Source organism: Triturus cristatus, chromosome 6 (assembly GCF_964204655.1).
Source record: "Triturus cristatus chromosome 6, aTriCri1.1, whole genome shotgun sequence".
NCBI lineage: Eukaryota > Metazoa > Chordata > Amphibia > Caudata > Salamandridae > Triturus > Triturus cristatus.
Window position 1 is genome coordinate 112746402 of NC_140589.1, and position 15351 is coordinate 112761752.

The 15351-nt window shown below is 50.9% G+C and overlaps 1 protein-coding gene across 1 annotated transcript in view; it reads left to right on the plus strand.

Annotated features, from left to right (window-relative positions):
- LOC146816480 (exportin-5-like) overlaps window positions 1-15351 on the plus strand; it is a 1728456-nt gene that overhangs the window by 1057007 nt on the left and 656098 nt on the right. The window lies entirely within an intron of this gene.

Consider the following 15351-nt stretch of genomic DNA (forward strand, 5'->3'; position numbering starts at 1 on the left):
TAATTCTCCGTCATCAACCCAGCGACGATTGGAGTCTATCTCCGCTGGAGCGGGATCGCCCAACGTCGAGGCATCTCTCTCCGTCATCGCCGTCGGTATGGCGTTCGGCGCCGAGACATCATTCTCCGCCGTCGAGACAATCACCTCCGTTGACGTCAACCAGGCGTCGGTAAACGTCGAGGCCCAGATCTGCAAGGACGGCGAGGAAAGACTCGTCGTCTAAAGCTCCGTTGAAGTATTCAAGATGACGCTCAACGTCGAGACAAACTTCTCCGTTGGGGTCCACAAGACGTTCAACCTAGAGAACGAGATCGGTGAGGTCGAAGGGTTCGACGTCGAAGGATTTCTCCGTCACTCTCTCCTCGCTCGACGCCGTGTCGTGGTACTCCGAGGGATATTCATCTTCCGGCATCAAAATGTAAATCTCCGTCGTCGGAGCACTGGTCGACGTCGAGACAGAAGGAATCTGCACAGTCGGCGTTGAAACAAAGATCTCCGTCAAAGGCCTCGACTGTCCTAGTGCCGCATAGCCGCTCGGCGTTGAGGCATTTATCATTGACATCGCATCATTCCTCAAGACACCGTTCCACTTCTAAAGACTTCTCGGAGCCTTCAGTTTCAGCTGCAGGTTCACCACAACTGATCTCGACGTCGAGAAGCTCATCTTCTCCGTCTCCAGAGCGGCAGGTACAGAAATCCTCACAGATCATAGCTTCACTGGCACAAGGACACAAATCTCCTTCTGTTCACCTTTCTCCCAGATGGCTTCTACCAGTCCATCATTGGCAGAAGGAACCTTCAGCACAGGTGCAGCAACCTATTGACTATTCAAGTCCTCTACATTGATCTCCTCTGTCACGGTTGGGGCAAGCTGGTGACCGGTCACCTACCACTCCACATAGGGTCGCCGTAGCAAGTCACCTACAGGTAGATCTCCTTTTTGTCATCATAAAAGACGAAAATCTCCTTTGACATCCTCCTCGACCCATTCCTCCAAGATGGATTATTCTCCTACCCTCACTGACAGTCCACCCTCCAGAGTATCACCTATCAATGACATATACTTTTCATGATGTCCTCTCAAGAGGAGCGCAGCAGATTAATATAGTGATGTCCACGCCTCAGGCATCCACATCAGTTATATTCGAAACTCTGCACCAAAGATCTGCGTCTAGACCTTTACTACCACTGGTGCCTGATCTTCTTCAACCAGTCATTTAAATTTTTCCTACCCCAGCATCTATAAAGACAGCTCCTTTGAGAATTCTAAAAAAAATACAAACCTGCAGAACAGGATCCCTCATTCCTAAGGCCAGACCCTCCACCGGATAAGTTGATTATCGCAGCAGCAAAGAAAACACATGCAGTCTCCTCTTCATCGTCAGTTTCTCTGGACAAGGAGAGTAGAGCCCAGGATTCTTGGGGTAGAAAGGCATGTGGTTCTGCAACATCTTCTTTAACATTGTCTAGTGCTACAGCCCTGTTGGGCCGTTACGATAGAGCATTGTGGGACTCACTAGAACATTTTAAAGTAAAACTACCAAAAGAGTATCGTCAAGACTTAACGAAGATTCTCCAGGAAGGGGCACTGGTGGTCAATCAAATAATCAGTGCAGCAACCGATGGGGCTTCTCCAGCTGCTCATTCATTTTCGCATGGGATATGCTCAAGAAGATCTATCTGGTTGCGTCTTGTGGCATTAAAACCGGAAGCCCAGCAACTCATCATGAATCTGCCTTTCTCTGGTAACTCTCTTTTCGGCTCCCACACTGACGAAGAGATGGCCAGAATGAAGGCTAGGCTAGACACGCCTAAAGCCGTAGGATTGGAGAAGAAGAAAAAGTTCAAGTATCGTTACAGGCCTTACAATCGCAAAGCCAACCATCGTTATGTTTTAAAAGTTCTTCACTAACGACATTTACAAGCTATTATTGACATCTTGTCGATTTAGAAATCTACACGTCTACATTCATATCATTTATAGCACACTGGGATCTGTGTTTTACTTTTAATTTTGTGCCCTTTACGATCGTTGTATGCGTACGCAGTGACGCTGAGGACGTAATCACGTGGTGGGTGTTTTTCGAAATACTTCCGCATTTATACAAACACGCTTCAGCTACATGTTACTCCCGGTAGAGTCGGTATAGCAGCAGCACGCACCGTTCAAGTAAGCCACCTTTGATAATGCTGATTCTTGTTGTTGAACTTGGTTTTTGTTCCGCATATAATACTTTCGATCACACGATCGTATTTGTTCGCTGGGACTTTTGTTTTTTACTAAACTAGTAGCGTTCACCATACTAGCTTCCTTAAAGTGTTTTGGCAACTAAGGATGGCGGCCATTATAATTTTGATCATATGGCCTACATTAAACAGTGCGTTAGTACATGTGATAGAGACCCTATCTTTTGTTGGGCAATTACCATGTTTGGTTAGAACTATTTTTCACTAAAACAAAGTAGGTGTGTTTTTATATGAAGGTGTCTGTACTATGAGCCTGACGTACTAAACATACATGTACATCCTTTTTAATTTTAATAGCATATCGAGCGTGATGTAAGACTCTGAATTCGGTCGAGTTGGTACACATGAAATATGCTTTAGGTAAGACTCTAGCATGTTCTATCATATTGTTTCTCACCATTGTTTTGGGCAATGGTCACATGGGTGATTATTTGATATTAATACAAGTTTTGTTGTTTTACAGAGCCCGCTGACCCATTACGTTGAATGATTGTCCGTATGAATGTCAAGCTTTTGAGGCTTAAGTATACATTTCTTATAATTTGAGCTCCGATATTGCAGAGTTACTTCTTATTGATCCGGATGAATGCCACGAACAGTTTTGTCATCTGGGCAGAAACATGTTGATCAATAGATAGGGTATCTTTAACCCTATTTTCACTTGCTTTTTAATGACTATCATTTAGGCAGGAAGAATAAAATTGGTGCCCCTAAATAGATAGTTTTTAACTTCACTTTTTGCACTCTGCACCTCATCACCATTTCGAGTTGGTAGATCCAACACATGCTTTTGCACTCCCGCTCCTTCCCTCTTGGGTCAAGTTGTAGCCCACACGGGGTACCTTGCGGTCCCTGGGTGCTGGAGGAACCCTATGATGAAGCATGTCACCCTCGGGTGAGTGAGGGTTTTCGTCCATAATTGGCACATGCCCTAGATAACGGTTATTTTTAGGCTTCAGTGTGCTACCCTATATCTTATGTGAGATTCATTTGTTTTGGAAGATATATAGGTCAACAGCTGTTGAATGTAGCCTAGTTCTTCCTCTAAACCCCTCCTGGTGTAAGCCACAACAGTGTGGGAATGCCTTCGGGCTTTAAAACTTGCTTCTCGTGTGGCCGCCTCATGTCGGTGACGGATCCTCACCCCATCTGTATGTGGTATTTGGGGGAGCACCACGACTCCACTGATTGTGAGGCCTGTCAACAGATGAAGCTGAAGTCCCGGCGGGAGCGCTGGTTGTAACTTCTTTCGGCTCAGGTGTCCAGGTCGGTGACGTCATCTCGCCTGGCCTCTCGGAGGGTTTTCGGGCCCACGGCTTCCCTCTCCGACTTCGATCTTCTCCCAGGTCGCAAGAGTGCCACTCACCTCTTGGTAAGTGTCGCAGTTTGTCCCCGAGGGGCGGGTTCTGGCCTGTTGGGGGCGTGGGCTTTCCGCGGGTGGTGCGGCCCCGATTGTCGTCCCCTTATCCGCCGTTTCCCGGCGTGGCGGCGACCAGAGCCCAGATGGAGACATATGCGGCAGCTTTGCAGGCCTCACTGGCTTCTCCTCCTTCCCCTCCTGGGATGTCAGTGGATCCCTTGCAGTGTGTGGGGCCCTCCGCGGCGTCGCCGACAGCTCCGGCCCCGGCGCCGACTGGTTCGGATCCCGGCTCGGAGGATGTGGTGCTGTCGGGGTGCGGCCCTTCGGGTGTCCCTCCTTCGGACCACGGCGCCTCTGCTTCGCCGCAAACTCCTGCGGGAGTCCCTGTGGTGTAGCAGGAGGTCGCCGAGGTTCGGGTCGCACCCCCAAACGCCTCTCGGTCCTCGGGACAGGCAGCGGCCTTGTCAGAGACCGAGCTGATACCTCTGTGGCGCTGGCGGCTGCTGGCCCTGGCGGCGCCACAAGGGTCGCCGTACGGCCCATCTTGCCCTGTCACGAGTCACGGCTGGAGGGGGACTCTTCGTTCCTTCCCGGGCCCTTCTCGTCCCTCCACGCTGGCGGCTGCCTCGTCGGAGTTCAGGTTGGCTCTGTTCAGGCGCCGCCCCTTCGCCACCCCAGCTCCGGCCCAGCTCCGGTCTCCTGCGCTGTGTGCTGTCGGAAGTCGCCCCGGCGTCTCCTCCGGCGCCAGTCAACGACTGTGTCCTGCCTTAGGTTGCGGACTCTGTGGCGCTGGGCTGACGTCGGGTCGTTGACTCGTCTTCGGACGCCTCCTCTTCTCCAGAGGTTCGGCGGTTGCTGGTGTCATCCTCGCCGGAGATGGGCCGCCATGTCGTGGCTTTTTCCCCGACGTCGTCTAAAGGTGGCTCCTCGCAGTCTCCATGGCCACGGTCTTCGCCGAAGGAGCCGCAGGTCCCCCTCTCCTCGGTCCCTCTTCCTTCCTTCCGGCCTTGGCCCTTCCTTCCTCCAGTTGGCTTGGGGAATTGCCACCTTAGTTTGCAGCCGTCACCTAGTGAGGAGCTGTTTTCCCCTCTGCGTGGCCCTACGGAGGCGGGTGCGGCTTTCGCCTGCACTGTTTCCACGGCTGTGGGGATTTTGCGCATGGGTGATCCAGCTACCCATTTCCCCGCAGATAATCTTCTGGAGGTTCTCCATCAGGGCTCTGGTGGTAGGGAACTGTTGCTTCCCTGTGAGGGTTCACTCCACTCTTCTCTCTTGGGGACTTGGGGCCGTCCTGCCACGGGGGACCCGGTGCCCCAGCACCTTCTGCACCGCCACCATCCGGCACCGTGTGATCCGGTGTGCCTTTCTCTTCACCCTTCTACCAGAGGCCCCCCTTTTCAGTCTGCCTTTCCTGCTTTGCCGCTGCTGTTGTCTCCCCCGTCACGGGCGGCCCGCTGGCTGGACTCCTGGGGGCGCAACATGTTTGCCTCAACCAGTATATGGGTATATCATCAAATATAACCACATCTTCAGAAAAGGGATTGGATGTGATCGATAGACCTCCAAGATGCGTACTTCCACATCCTGATTTCACCACGACACCGGAAGTTCCTGTGCTTCATGGTGGGCTCCAAACATTATCAGTACAGAGTTATGCTGTTCGGCCTGAAATCTGCACCGCCAGTATTCACAAAATGCATGGCAGTGGTAGCTGCAGCCTTACATCGCCAAGGCCTGTTCATATATCCATATCTAGACGACTGGCTACTAAAAGGTTCGTCTCCCCAAATGGTGAAGAACCATTCCGGATCTGCCTGAATTTACTGCGGCACTTGGGCCTTCATGTAAATATGGAGAAATCGGTCCATCAGCCTACTCAAAGAATTAATTATCTAGGGGCCACCCTGGACTCCAGCGCAGGAAAAGTGTTTCCTTTGGAGGAGAGACTGTTATCAATCAAACGGAAATGCAATCTCCTCCTTCAATTGCATCAACCATCAGTTCGAGAATTTATGTCACTTGTAGGGTTGATGTCATCTTGCATTTTTCTTGTCCCAAACTCCAGGTTGAGAATGAGACCGCTACAGCAGGATTTAGAGGACAAATGGGACCAATCCTCAGGATGTTGTGAGAACCGAATTCTTCTTTCCCAATCAATGAGAACGTCCAGTCTCTTGTGGACTCGTCCGAAAAATCTCCTAGTGGGAGTCCCTTTCCATCAACCTCTTCCAACACAATCCTTGATCACCGATGCCTCACTTCAAGGATGGGGAGCCCACATGGGTTGTCTACAGACTCAGGGCAAGTGGTCGAGCAAAGAACAAACCTATCGTATAAACATGCTGGAACTGCGGGCAGTTCACCTAGCTCTGAATGAATGGAAGATTTATATAGCGCATAGTTACCCTCGGGCATCCCAGCGCTTTCTCCAGAGTGACCAACAAAAAGAAGCTGACAGTTCGACCGCTTTAAGCCGGGAAGAGGTAAGTTTTCAGAAGTTTCCGGAAACGTAAGAAACACGTCTCTGTGCGCAAACACAGGGGAAGATTGTTCCACAGGATGGCTATATTAACTGAATATCTCCGCCCCCCGGCCCGAGCCCTTCTAACTCTAGGAACTTGAAGAAGATGTTTTTGGTCCGAACGAAGGGCCCTGTTGGCTTTATAAGGCACAGCTAAATTCCGCAGGATAGGAGGTCCCTTCCCCTGAAGAATTTTGTGCGCAGTACAAAGAGCCTTAAATTTGACCCTTTCACGCACCGGAAGCCAGTGCAAGGCTATCAGAGCGGGTCTGGCTGATTGCGTCCTAGGTGTATTCATAAGAAGCCTAGCCACAGCATTTTGTACTTGCTGAAGTTTATTAAACGTGACTTCAGGGGCACCTAAAAAGATTTTATTACTGTAGTCTAATCTAGATACAATAAGCCCCTGAACAAGTAGCTTCCTAGATGGCCAAGGTAACAGGGGGAGAACTTTTCGAGCTGCACGGAGAAGACCAAAGCACACTCCTGCCGTTTTTTTTGCCTGAGTCCTAAAGGACAGGTCACGTTCCAGCCAAAAACCCAAACTTTTAATCTCTTCTTTAGGGCTCGGCAAAGCTCCCATGCAACTGGGCCAGCTGGACAGAGGAAGAGAGGGGGTTTTGCGTCCGAGCAGAATTAGTTCGGTCTTTGAACCATTCAGCTTCAACGCTGAATCGCACATCCAGGTGTGAACCTTAGACATGCAGGAATGCAGCGAGTCGGGATTCTCCACCAGTTGGGATAGGGTGACCACCAACTGCGTGTCGTCGGCATAGCTGACGATCTTAATGCCAAATGGGGCCACCACATCTTCCAGGGGGGCCATGTATACATTAAATAATGTGGGGCTCAGAGAGGAGCCCTGAGGCACGCCACACTGGAGGGGGATGGAGGCCGAACGTTCGCTACCTTCCCAAACCTGATACGTCCGGTCGCAAAGAAATGACTTGAGCCACTTCAATGCCACACCTGCCACCCCTATATCTGCCAGCCGTTGGATCAACACTTAATGGTTCACCGTGTCGAAAGCAGCACTGAGGTCCAGGAGGATCACTGCCACTGACCCTCCCGAATCTAAAATGCTCCTCACTTCCTCAACGACGGCCAGAAGAGCAGTGTCAGTGCCCTGCCCTGGCCGGAAGCCGGTTTGGGAACCTCGCAACAAGCCATTCGCCTCCAGGAAGTATGCCAGCTGCCGGTTCGCTAGTCTTTCGGCAATCTTACTAAGACCAGGGAGGAGGGAAATAGGCCTGAAATTTGCCAAATCCGACGAATCTAGATTCGGTTTTTTCAACAAAGCCTTTACCAATGCCCTTTTCCAGCTCGGTGGTACCAAACCCTGCGCAAAGGAGGCATTGATAAGGTCCGCAACTGGGGCTGCGATGGTAGTTGCTACCAATTTCAAAAATCTCATAGGGACCCGGTCCCTAAGAGAACCACTTTTCAACGAACCCAACTTGTTGCGAACTTCATCCACCGAAACTGGCCCGAAAGTATCCAGGTTGCCATGGGCACCTCGTGATTGGTTATCTAAAAGTTGAGTTCGGGCAACCTGTGGAAGGGTGCTAAGAATATTAACTATTTTCATATTAAAATAGTTTGCAAGCTCCTTACATTTCTCGCCAGGGCTAACAAGGGTTGCCAACGGCTCGGGAACTTTAAGAAGTTCATTTACCACCTTAAAAGTTTCTCTGGAGGAATTAGCAGAACTATATAATCTCTTCTCAAAAAATTGGGCCTTCGCAAGACGGAGAGCAGCTTTATACACCCTCATTGCCGTGCGATAATCCTTTCGCCTCGCCTCTACCCCCTCCTTTCTCCATGCCCTCTCCAGCCTCTTACAGCCCCTCCTGAGTGATCTCAAGTCGGGCGTATACCATAGAGCCGAAACCAACCTCTTCTCCCTTATTAACATTCTTTTCCTAGGAATGATGACATCAAGAGAGCTGGTCAACCACTGGTTGATATTTGCATCTGCGCACACCGGGTCCGCAACATATGTAGGGCGCGAGCCTTCCAAAACATTAGCCCAGCTGTCAGCCGACAGCCTAGACCAGGCTCTCTCCAAAGAATGAGCCTTTGGGAGAGGGATCGTAGCCCGCTTAATATGCCAGGTAAAAGGCACCAGAAAATGATCTGACCACGGAAGGGGCAAAGGAGACATGGTTTTAAGAAAGGGCATGTTAGAAAAGATAGGATCCAACAAATGACCCTTAACATGCGTAGCTCCTAAGTTGGAGAGATTCAGCTCAAAGGCTTTAAAATCGCTCAACAGGTCTGCCGCTGTAAGATCGGGATCGTTAAAATGGATGTTGAAGTCTCCTAACGCTAGAAAGTTGGCTGTGGAGGCAGCTAAAGGCATAGCAGTCTCCATCAGCGAACTCACGAAGTTACCCACAGACCCTGGGGGGCGGTAGACCAATAGACCTGCCACCGACAGCGTAGATGAAATCCGCAGAGAGAACTGACAGCTCTCACAGTCTAGAACTCCTCCGGGCTGCGCCCTACACACAAAACTGTCTCTATAGATAATGGCAATGCCGCCCCCTCGCCCCTCCGGTCTATCCAGATGGTATATAAGGAAGCTTGGGGGGAGAGCTTGGACTATGTCAGCTCCAGCACTTGACGTAATCCAAGTTTCAGTCAAAAACAGGACATCTAAGTTCAGGTCCTGTATCAGAAAGTTCATCTCTAAAGAATTGCTAGGAAGAGATCTACAATTCAGGAGTGCCATAGCAAGGCCATTCCTACGCTTTCCTGACTCAGTTGACTGACAACTCCTACAACCCAGAAACGGTTTGACACATGAGTGCATGTACTTACATGATACTTCTTTAGGGGGGCGCAAAGAAAGGAGATCCTCGCCAGAGTAAGTAATCCTTATGGCATGTGCTTTTGCCAAGAGGTCTGGCCCTGAGCCCGGCTGGGCCCGGACGGGCACAGACGGGCTGGACTCTGGCGTGACTCCGGCGGTGCTCCGGCGTACCCGCTGCGCGTAACCGCTGCGCGTCCGCATGGCCTCCTTAAAAGGAGTCAAGCGTCCTTGTGACGCTCCCCCGACCAATCCGCTGTCGCCTCCCGCAGTCTAGCAGTCCTATACTGCTCTAAGATGGCCGCCAAAGTTCCCAAAGGACGTGGAAAGGACCCGCAAAAGCGAGGTGCAAAAACAATTATAATGCAGGTGAGTGGGCTGATTTTAAAAACGGGGGAAAAGGCAAAGCAACCTCAAATTAAATATAGCAACAAGGACAGTGTTTAAAACGCCTCTCAACCAGCGAAACAAGCAGCAAATAGCGCAGCGCGCTCTGACTGCTCCAGGGAGTCAGTCACTCCACCAGCAAGCGTTCCATCCATTGATTCAGTCCAAGTCGATATTAATACAAACGGACAACATGACCACTATATATTACCTAAACAAGCAGGGTGAAACTCACTCGTGCCCACTGTCACTGGAATTTCAGGCGTTTTGGCACTGGCTTTTGGCCAGACATCTGTCAATCACAGCAGTTAATCTGCCAGGAGAACAGAACTTTCAGGCGATTGCTATAAATCGACACTTCGAAGAGCAGCAAGACTGGTGCTAAACGACCAAGTGGTGGCAGACATTTTTCATTGATGGGGTGGTCCATCCATCAACCTCTTTGCAGACGAACTAAACAAAAAATGCCACGCCTTCGCGTCAAGATTTTACTGACCAGGATCAAGAGGGAATGCTATTTTGATCGACTGGTCCAGAACATTTGCATACACTTTTCCGCCCGTTCCTCTCATTCTGAAGGTGGTAACCAAGCTCATTCGCTCCAGGATGAAAATGATCGTTATGGCACCGGACTGGCCACGTCGATGGTGGTATCCTGACCTGTTGCAGCTTTCAATGTGTCCACACAGGAAGCTTCCGTGCAGACCGGACCTTCTGAACAAAATGAACAGGAAAATCCTGCAACCCAACCTTCCCTCACTGAACTTGGCAGCATGGCTCCTGAGGTCCTGCAATGCAACAACCTGAATCTCTCTCAGGACTGTATGAACATTTTGAAGGCGTCAAAAACCGTCCACAAGAAACTCTTACTCTTTTAAGTGGAAGAGATTTTACTTGTGGTGTATGGTAATGGTTTTCACCCTACTGGTGGGCAGGAGGAGGTATTCTTGCCTTATCTTCTACATTTGGCCAAATCAGGTTTAAAGTATACCTCCATTAAAGTTCACTTGGCGGCCATTATAGCCTACAGAATTTCCACCTGACCAACCTTCTTTCTTTCAGCTCCAGGTGGTCATGGATTTTCTTCAGGGTTTGAGGAAAGTTTTCCCACCAGTCCGACCTCTTTCCCCTCCTTGGGAGTTGAATCTGGTTCTTTCAAAACTGATGGGTCCTCTTTGAACCCATTCATAAAGCCACCCAGCAGCATTTTACATGGAAAGTCGCTTTTTTAGTGGTTATTACGTCAGCACGTAGAGTAAGCGAAATCCAAGCACTGTGTTCCACCACAACAGAGTGGTTTTGAGGACTCGCCCCACTTTGCTTCCGAAGGTGGTGTATGACTTCCATGTCAGTCAAACAATTTCTCTACCCTCTTTCTTTCCCAATCCTGCTACACCAGCAGAAATCTCTCTTCATTCCCTAGACCTTAAAAGGGTTCTCAAATTCTATTTGGATAAAACAAAGTCCATCAGAAAGTCTGATCAATTTTTTCTAAACTATGGTGCCATCAGGACAGGTTTTCCAGCCTCCAAACGTTCCATTTGCAGATGGATATTGTTCTGCATTAAGCTGGCATATCAATTGGCAAACAAACCCCTACTGGTTTTTTCCCAAAGCTCAAGCCACTAGGGGAAAAGCAGCTACGATTGCTTTTCTACAGAATGTATCGATGGCCGAGATTTGCAAGTCAGCAACTTGAAAATCGGTACACACGTTCACGAGACACTATTGTCTTGATTCTGATTCCAGAGCAGATACCCAAGTAGGCCAGGCCTCCTTGAAAAATGTATTCCAATGCTAAGTTTGTTGGAATTGGTATTCTTGGATGTGTTCTGCATGTTTTATGGTTCTCATTTGCCCGCAGGAAGAAGGGATGGGCTTGCTACTCAATTCAATTCCTTATGACTATTGATGAGGATCCCCTGGAAGAGAAGGATAAGTTACTTACCTGTAATCCTAGTTCTCATCCATGGGCATCCTCATCAAAGGTATAAGCAACCCTCCCGCCTCCCAGGGCAAATGATCCAAAAATAGTCATCTCTTTGTGCCCTGACCTCCAGATCTCCGCAAAGAACTGACCCAACTGTCACCCCTGAGTCATGATGGGAAGCTAGGGGTCATGGCTGCCTTAAAGGCATGGTGTAAGAGAGTAGGGGCTGCTTCCTATGGTCACCCCCACTTTTTGCTTTTGCTTCACTGGTTTTCGACTTAGATGTGGCTGTGGGCCTGCTAATCAGACCCACAGCCCAGCTGTTCTCTCTCTAAATTCATACTATGTACTTTAGGTACATAACCCAATTGGTAAGGATCACCTTATAGGGCCCTGTACAGTGTACCTTAGGTACCCAGGGCATGGGTGTACCCTAGGCCTACCAGGGGCTGCAGCATGTATTATGCCACCCCTGGCTGCCTCCCATCATGACACAACTGGCTGATCACTCAGCTGGGGCAAGGTCGTGTAATCACCCCTTGCTTAGGTATAGTATTCCTATACCTACCTTATATATAGACACATGGGTAACCTTTCAGCCACTCCTATGGCAGGCCTTAACAATCCTGGAGGCAGAGTGCTTGGTAACATGTGAGATGGTGCTCTAGCATGAGCTGAGCCTGTCTGCAGCTTTCGGAACCATGTCCTTATAGCTGTTCTATGATATCGCCTACCATATACTCTTAAAGTGCCTTATTATCCTCGCGGTTATGGTAACTATGTTTTGGCTTTATCAAAACATGTCGTGTAAGGTGTCTAACACTTTGGAATACTACCCCCACACCATTTCTGGCGATGAGGAAAGTATTTCCCCCTTCTAGCGGGAGAAGACATGTTAAAGACCTACTACCCGGTTAAAGTTAACCAGAGCCCCAGCATCACAAAATGAATGCTGCTGCCACAGACACAAGTCTGACCTCCTGCTGCTGGGAGTGCTTCCATCGAGGGAGGCTTGGACAATAGGTTTTCTGCCTGGGAGGTGCTAGCACCACCCTAGACAGGACTTAGTGTATTGGGGCAGGGAGGGATGAATGAAACAAAACACTGCCTGGGGCACACAAGGTGTTACATGCATAGCCCAGTTCAAACTGGTGCTGGGGCACTCCAGCCCCAGTCCTGGCGCGAAACTGGACAAAGGGAAGGGGGTGTAACCACCCCCCTCCCTGGTCCCACCCATAGGAGGGACCTAGCAGGTAACCCAGCCCCACAGATTAGTATAAGAGTGGGAGCTGAGTCCCTAGGACTTTGGATTATCCTGAACTGAAACTAGACACGAAACTCTGGACCTTCGACATTCGACAAGAAGACTGAAGAATCTCCCTTGTGGCCAAGGAGTGGCCACCCTGTGCAAACAGGCACCATCAAGCGACCTGCCGTTTACTTTGCCCAAGTTCTACGAGGAACCGACTGCAGAGCCCGACCAGCGCCTTGACCTCCAGACTTCTTTGACCCTGATCCACATCCACAGCCAAGCTGAGATCCGTGGAGGCGACGAGAGACGTGGGACCGGCTACCTGGGAAAATTGGCGAGTAGCTTCCAGCACAGCTTCTGAGGCATCCTCGAAATTGTGCTCTGGGGATTGAGAAGCCCCAACCCCGAGCACCATCTGCACCGAAGATCAGCCCTCCACACTCCACGAGTTCTGCGTAGGGCCCTTCTGCATTTTCCTGCTCGACGCGTCTGTCCGGTTGCTTGCCCGTTGGCCCGTTGGCTAGTAGCCTCAGTGACGACGAACCCTTGACTTTCCACCGCTGGTTTGGCTCCTCCAGACTGGCCCTTGCTTCCCTGTGAAAGAGAAGCACCTCAGACCTTCCTGGTCTGCACCTGAAGCGAATTTCCCTTTCCGCGTGGGTGCCTTTGCCAAGGCTTGTTGACTCCAATCCTTCGTGGGACAGCTCGTACCCTGGTTCTGGTCGTCCTCGACGCCTCCTGGTCCATGCAGCTGCAGAGACAAGCTTCAAGACAACACCTGTGTTCTGCACGACATCCCTTGGTTCCTTCCTGGCTCCACACGGTCACTGGCTAGTGACCCAGACTTTGTCCCCTGTGCTTGCAGGTGTTCTTCCTTCAAGATCCACCCTTGGATCCACCGGACATCTTCCTCCTGGCCGCTTGCCAGCATCTGTTCTTCAGGCATCCATAGGATCCAGCGATGACACCCGACACATCTTCACACCTATGCACCCGTCTCCTGTGGGTGAGGTAACGCGAGTACTCCGGTGCTCCAGTGGATATTGACTATCCAAGTGTCTAAGTCTTTAGTTGCTTCCTCCTAGTTACTTCGGAAGTGTCCTTATTCTTCCTATTTCTAACTGTTACATTCCCATTGACTTTAATGTAACCCGCGTGTATGTTTCCACACTGCACACGCTTCCCGTGGGCCTCCCACTTCCTAACTATTGGTAGGGTAGTGTAGCCCCAGCGATGCCCTAGGCCTACTCCCTGTTCGTGACGTGGTACTTCTACCACTTTCTTACTATATGGTTTGCGTGGCCCCTGTGCCTAACTGTATTTTCCTGTGTAACTTAACGTATGCTATTTAAGAAATTGTTTGTACTTAGACCTCTGAACTCATAAAGAGTGCTGAGGGTATATGTTAGAATAAATACATTCTAATTTTATATATTCCTGGTGTGGTGTCCTTTCATTTGGTATTCAAGGGATTATAATGGTATAACAGCAGGCTTCACATGCCATACAGAGTTTAGCCTAAGACTGCTCTTGTCCATGCTACCACTAGGATAGCTGGTCTATAAGGTTGACTTTACAACCAATCACCATAAGGGTTTATCTGAAAGAAACACGTTAGTTAGATTCCTCACCTTAGAATATCCCCAGGCGTCAGGCTGGATCCGGAAAGATTTTTGTATCAATACCCCTTGCGCGTCGCTAGGCGTCGTCTGCGGCTCCCTGTCCGTCGTCGACGTCGTGCGCCGGAATGACGTCGCCGGAGTACTTAGACGCCGCCCTCACGCGCTGACGTCAGTTTATCTTTTTTCCGCGCCAGTAAGCGCCGATCCGGGAAGAGTAATTTTTTGACTAACTTTTTTGACTTTTTTGTCTATCGACTCGACTCTGGTGCCGGTAGGATGCCTGGTTTCAAAGCCTGTGACGCCTGTCATCGCCTGATGTCGGTGACGGATCACCATTGCCGGTGCCTTTATTGCCTGGGGGCCGACCATGACGCGGAGTCGTTCCGCGATTGCCAGACCTTGACATCGAAGGCTAAGCGGGAGCGGTCCCGTAAGCTTCTCGAGCTTCGGCACTCTGCTCCGCGCCGCTCTCGGTCCCGGTCCAGGAGGAGGTCCAAGGACCGGTCGCGGAGCCGCAGCCATCGTCATCGCTCGTCGGGGTCTTCCGGTAAGTCAAAGCACTCCAAGAAGTCCAAGAGACGACATTGCTCTTCGGACTCCCCTCGCCGGTCGCGCGACTCGGCTGAGGGTCAGGGTGGTCCCACCCCCGCGGCTCCCTCGGAGCCTCAGGAGCTGCGTCCGTCCCCTTACCTGCCGGTCCCTGGGACTGACGCGACTCCGGCGGAGGTCAGTGCCTTCCTCTCTGCCATGAGGGGCCTGGCTCCGCCGTCGACGCCTGTTGGCGCGCCTTCGGGCCCCGAAGGTTCGACTGGGCGACCTTGCGTGCCGGCGACTCTGGCGCCGTCGACGGCCCCGACGTCGCAGGCCCCCGAGCGCCGTCCCCGGACGACGTCGTTCCCCAGTTAAGTCCGGGCCCGACGCCGGCGCTGCCCGGGCGACCCCAGTTTCCTCTCCCAACATCCCACCCCCGAGAGTCTGGTTATCCAGGCCTCAACCTCCCAATCCTCCTTCCCGTCCGCTCCTCCGGATCAGGGAATCCAAGAGGTTGGAACACTTTGGCAAGAAACTGTTCTCGTCCCTGAGTTTGGGACTGCGGTCTTTAAGTACCGCTTGCCTTTTGGACCGTTATTCCCACTCTCTGTGGGATACGGTGGAGGACGTGCTGCCCTTGTGTCCGGTGGAGGCCCGGACACGACTCGCTCAAGCACTTGCTGACGGTC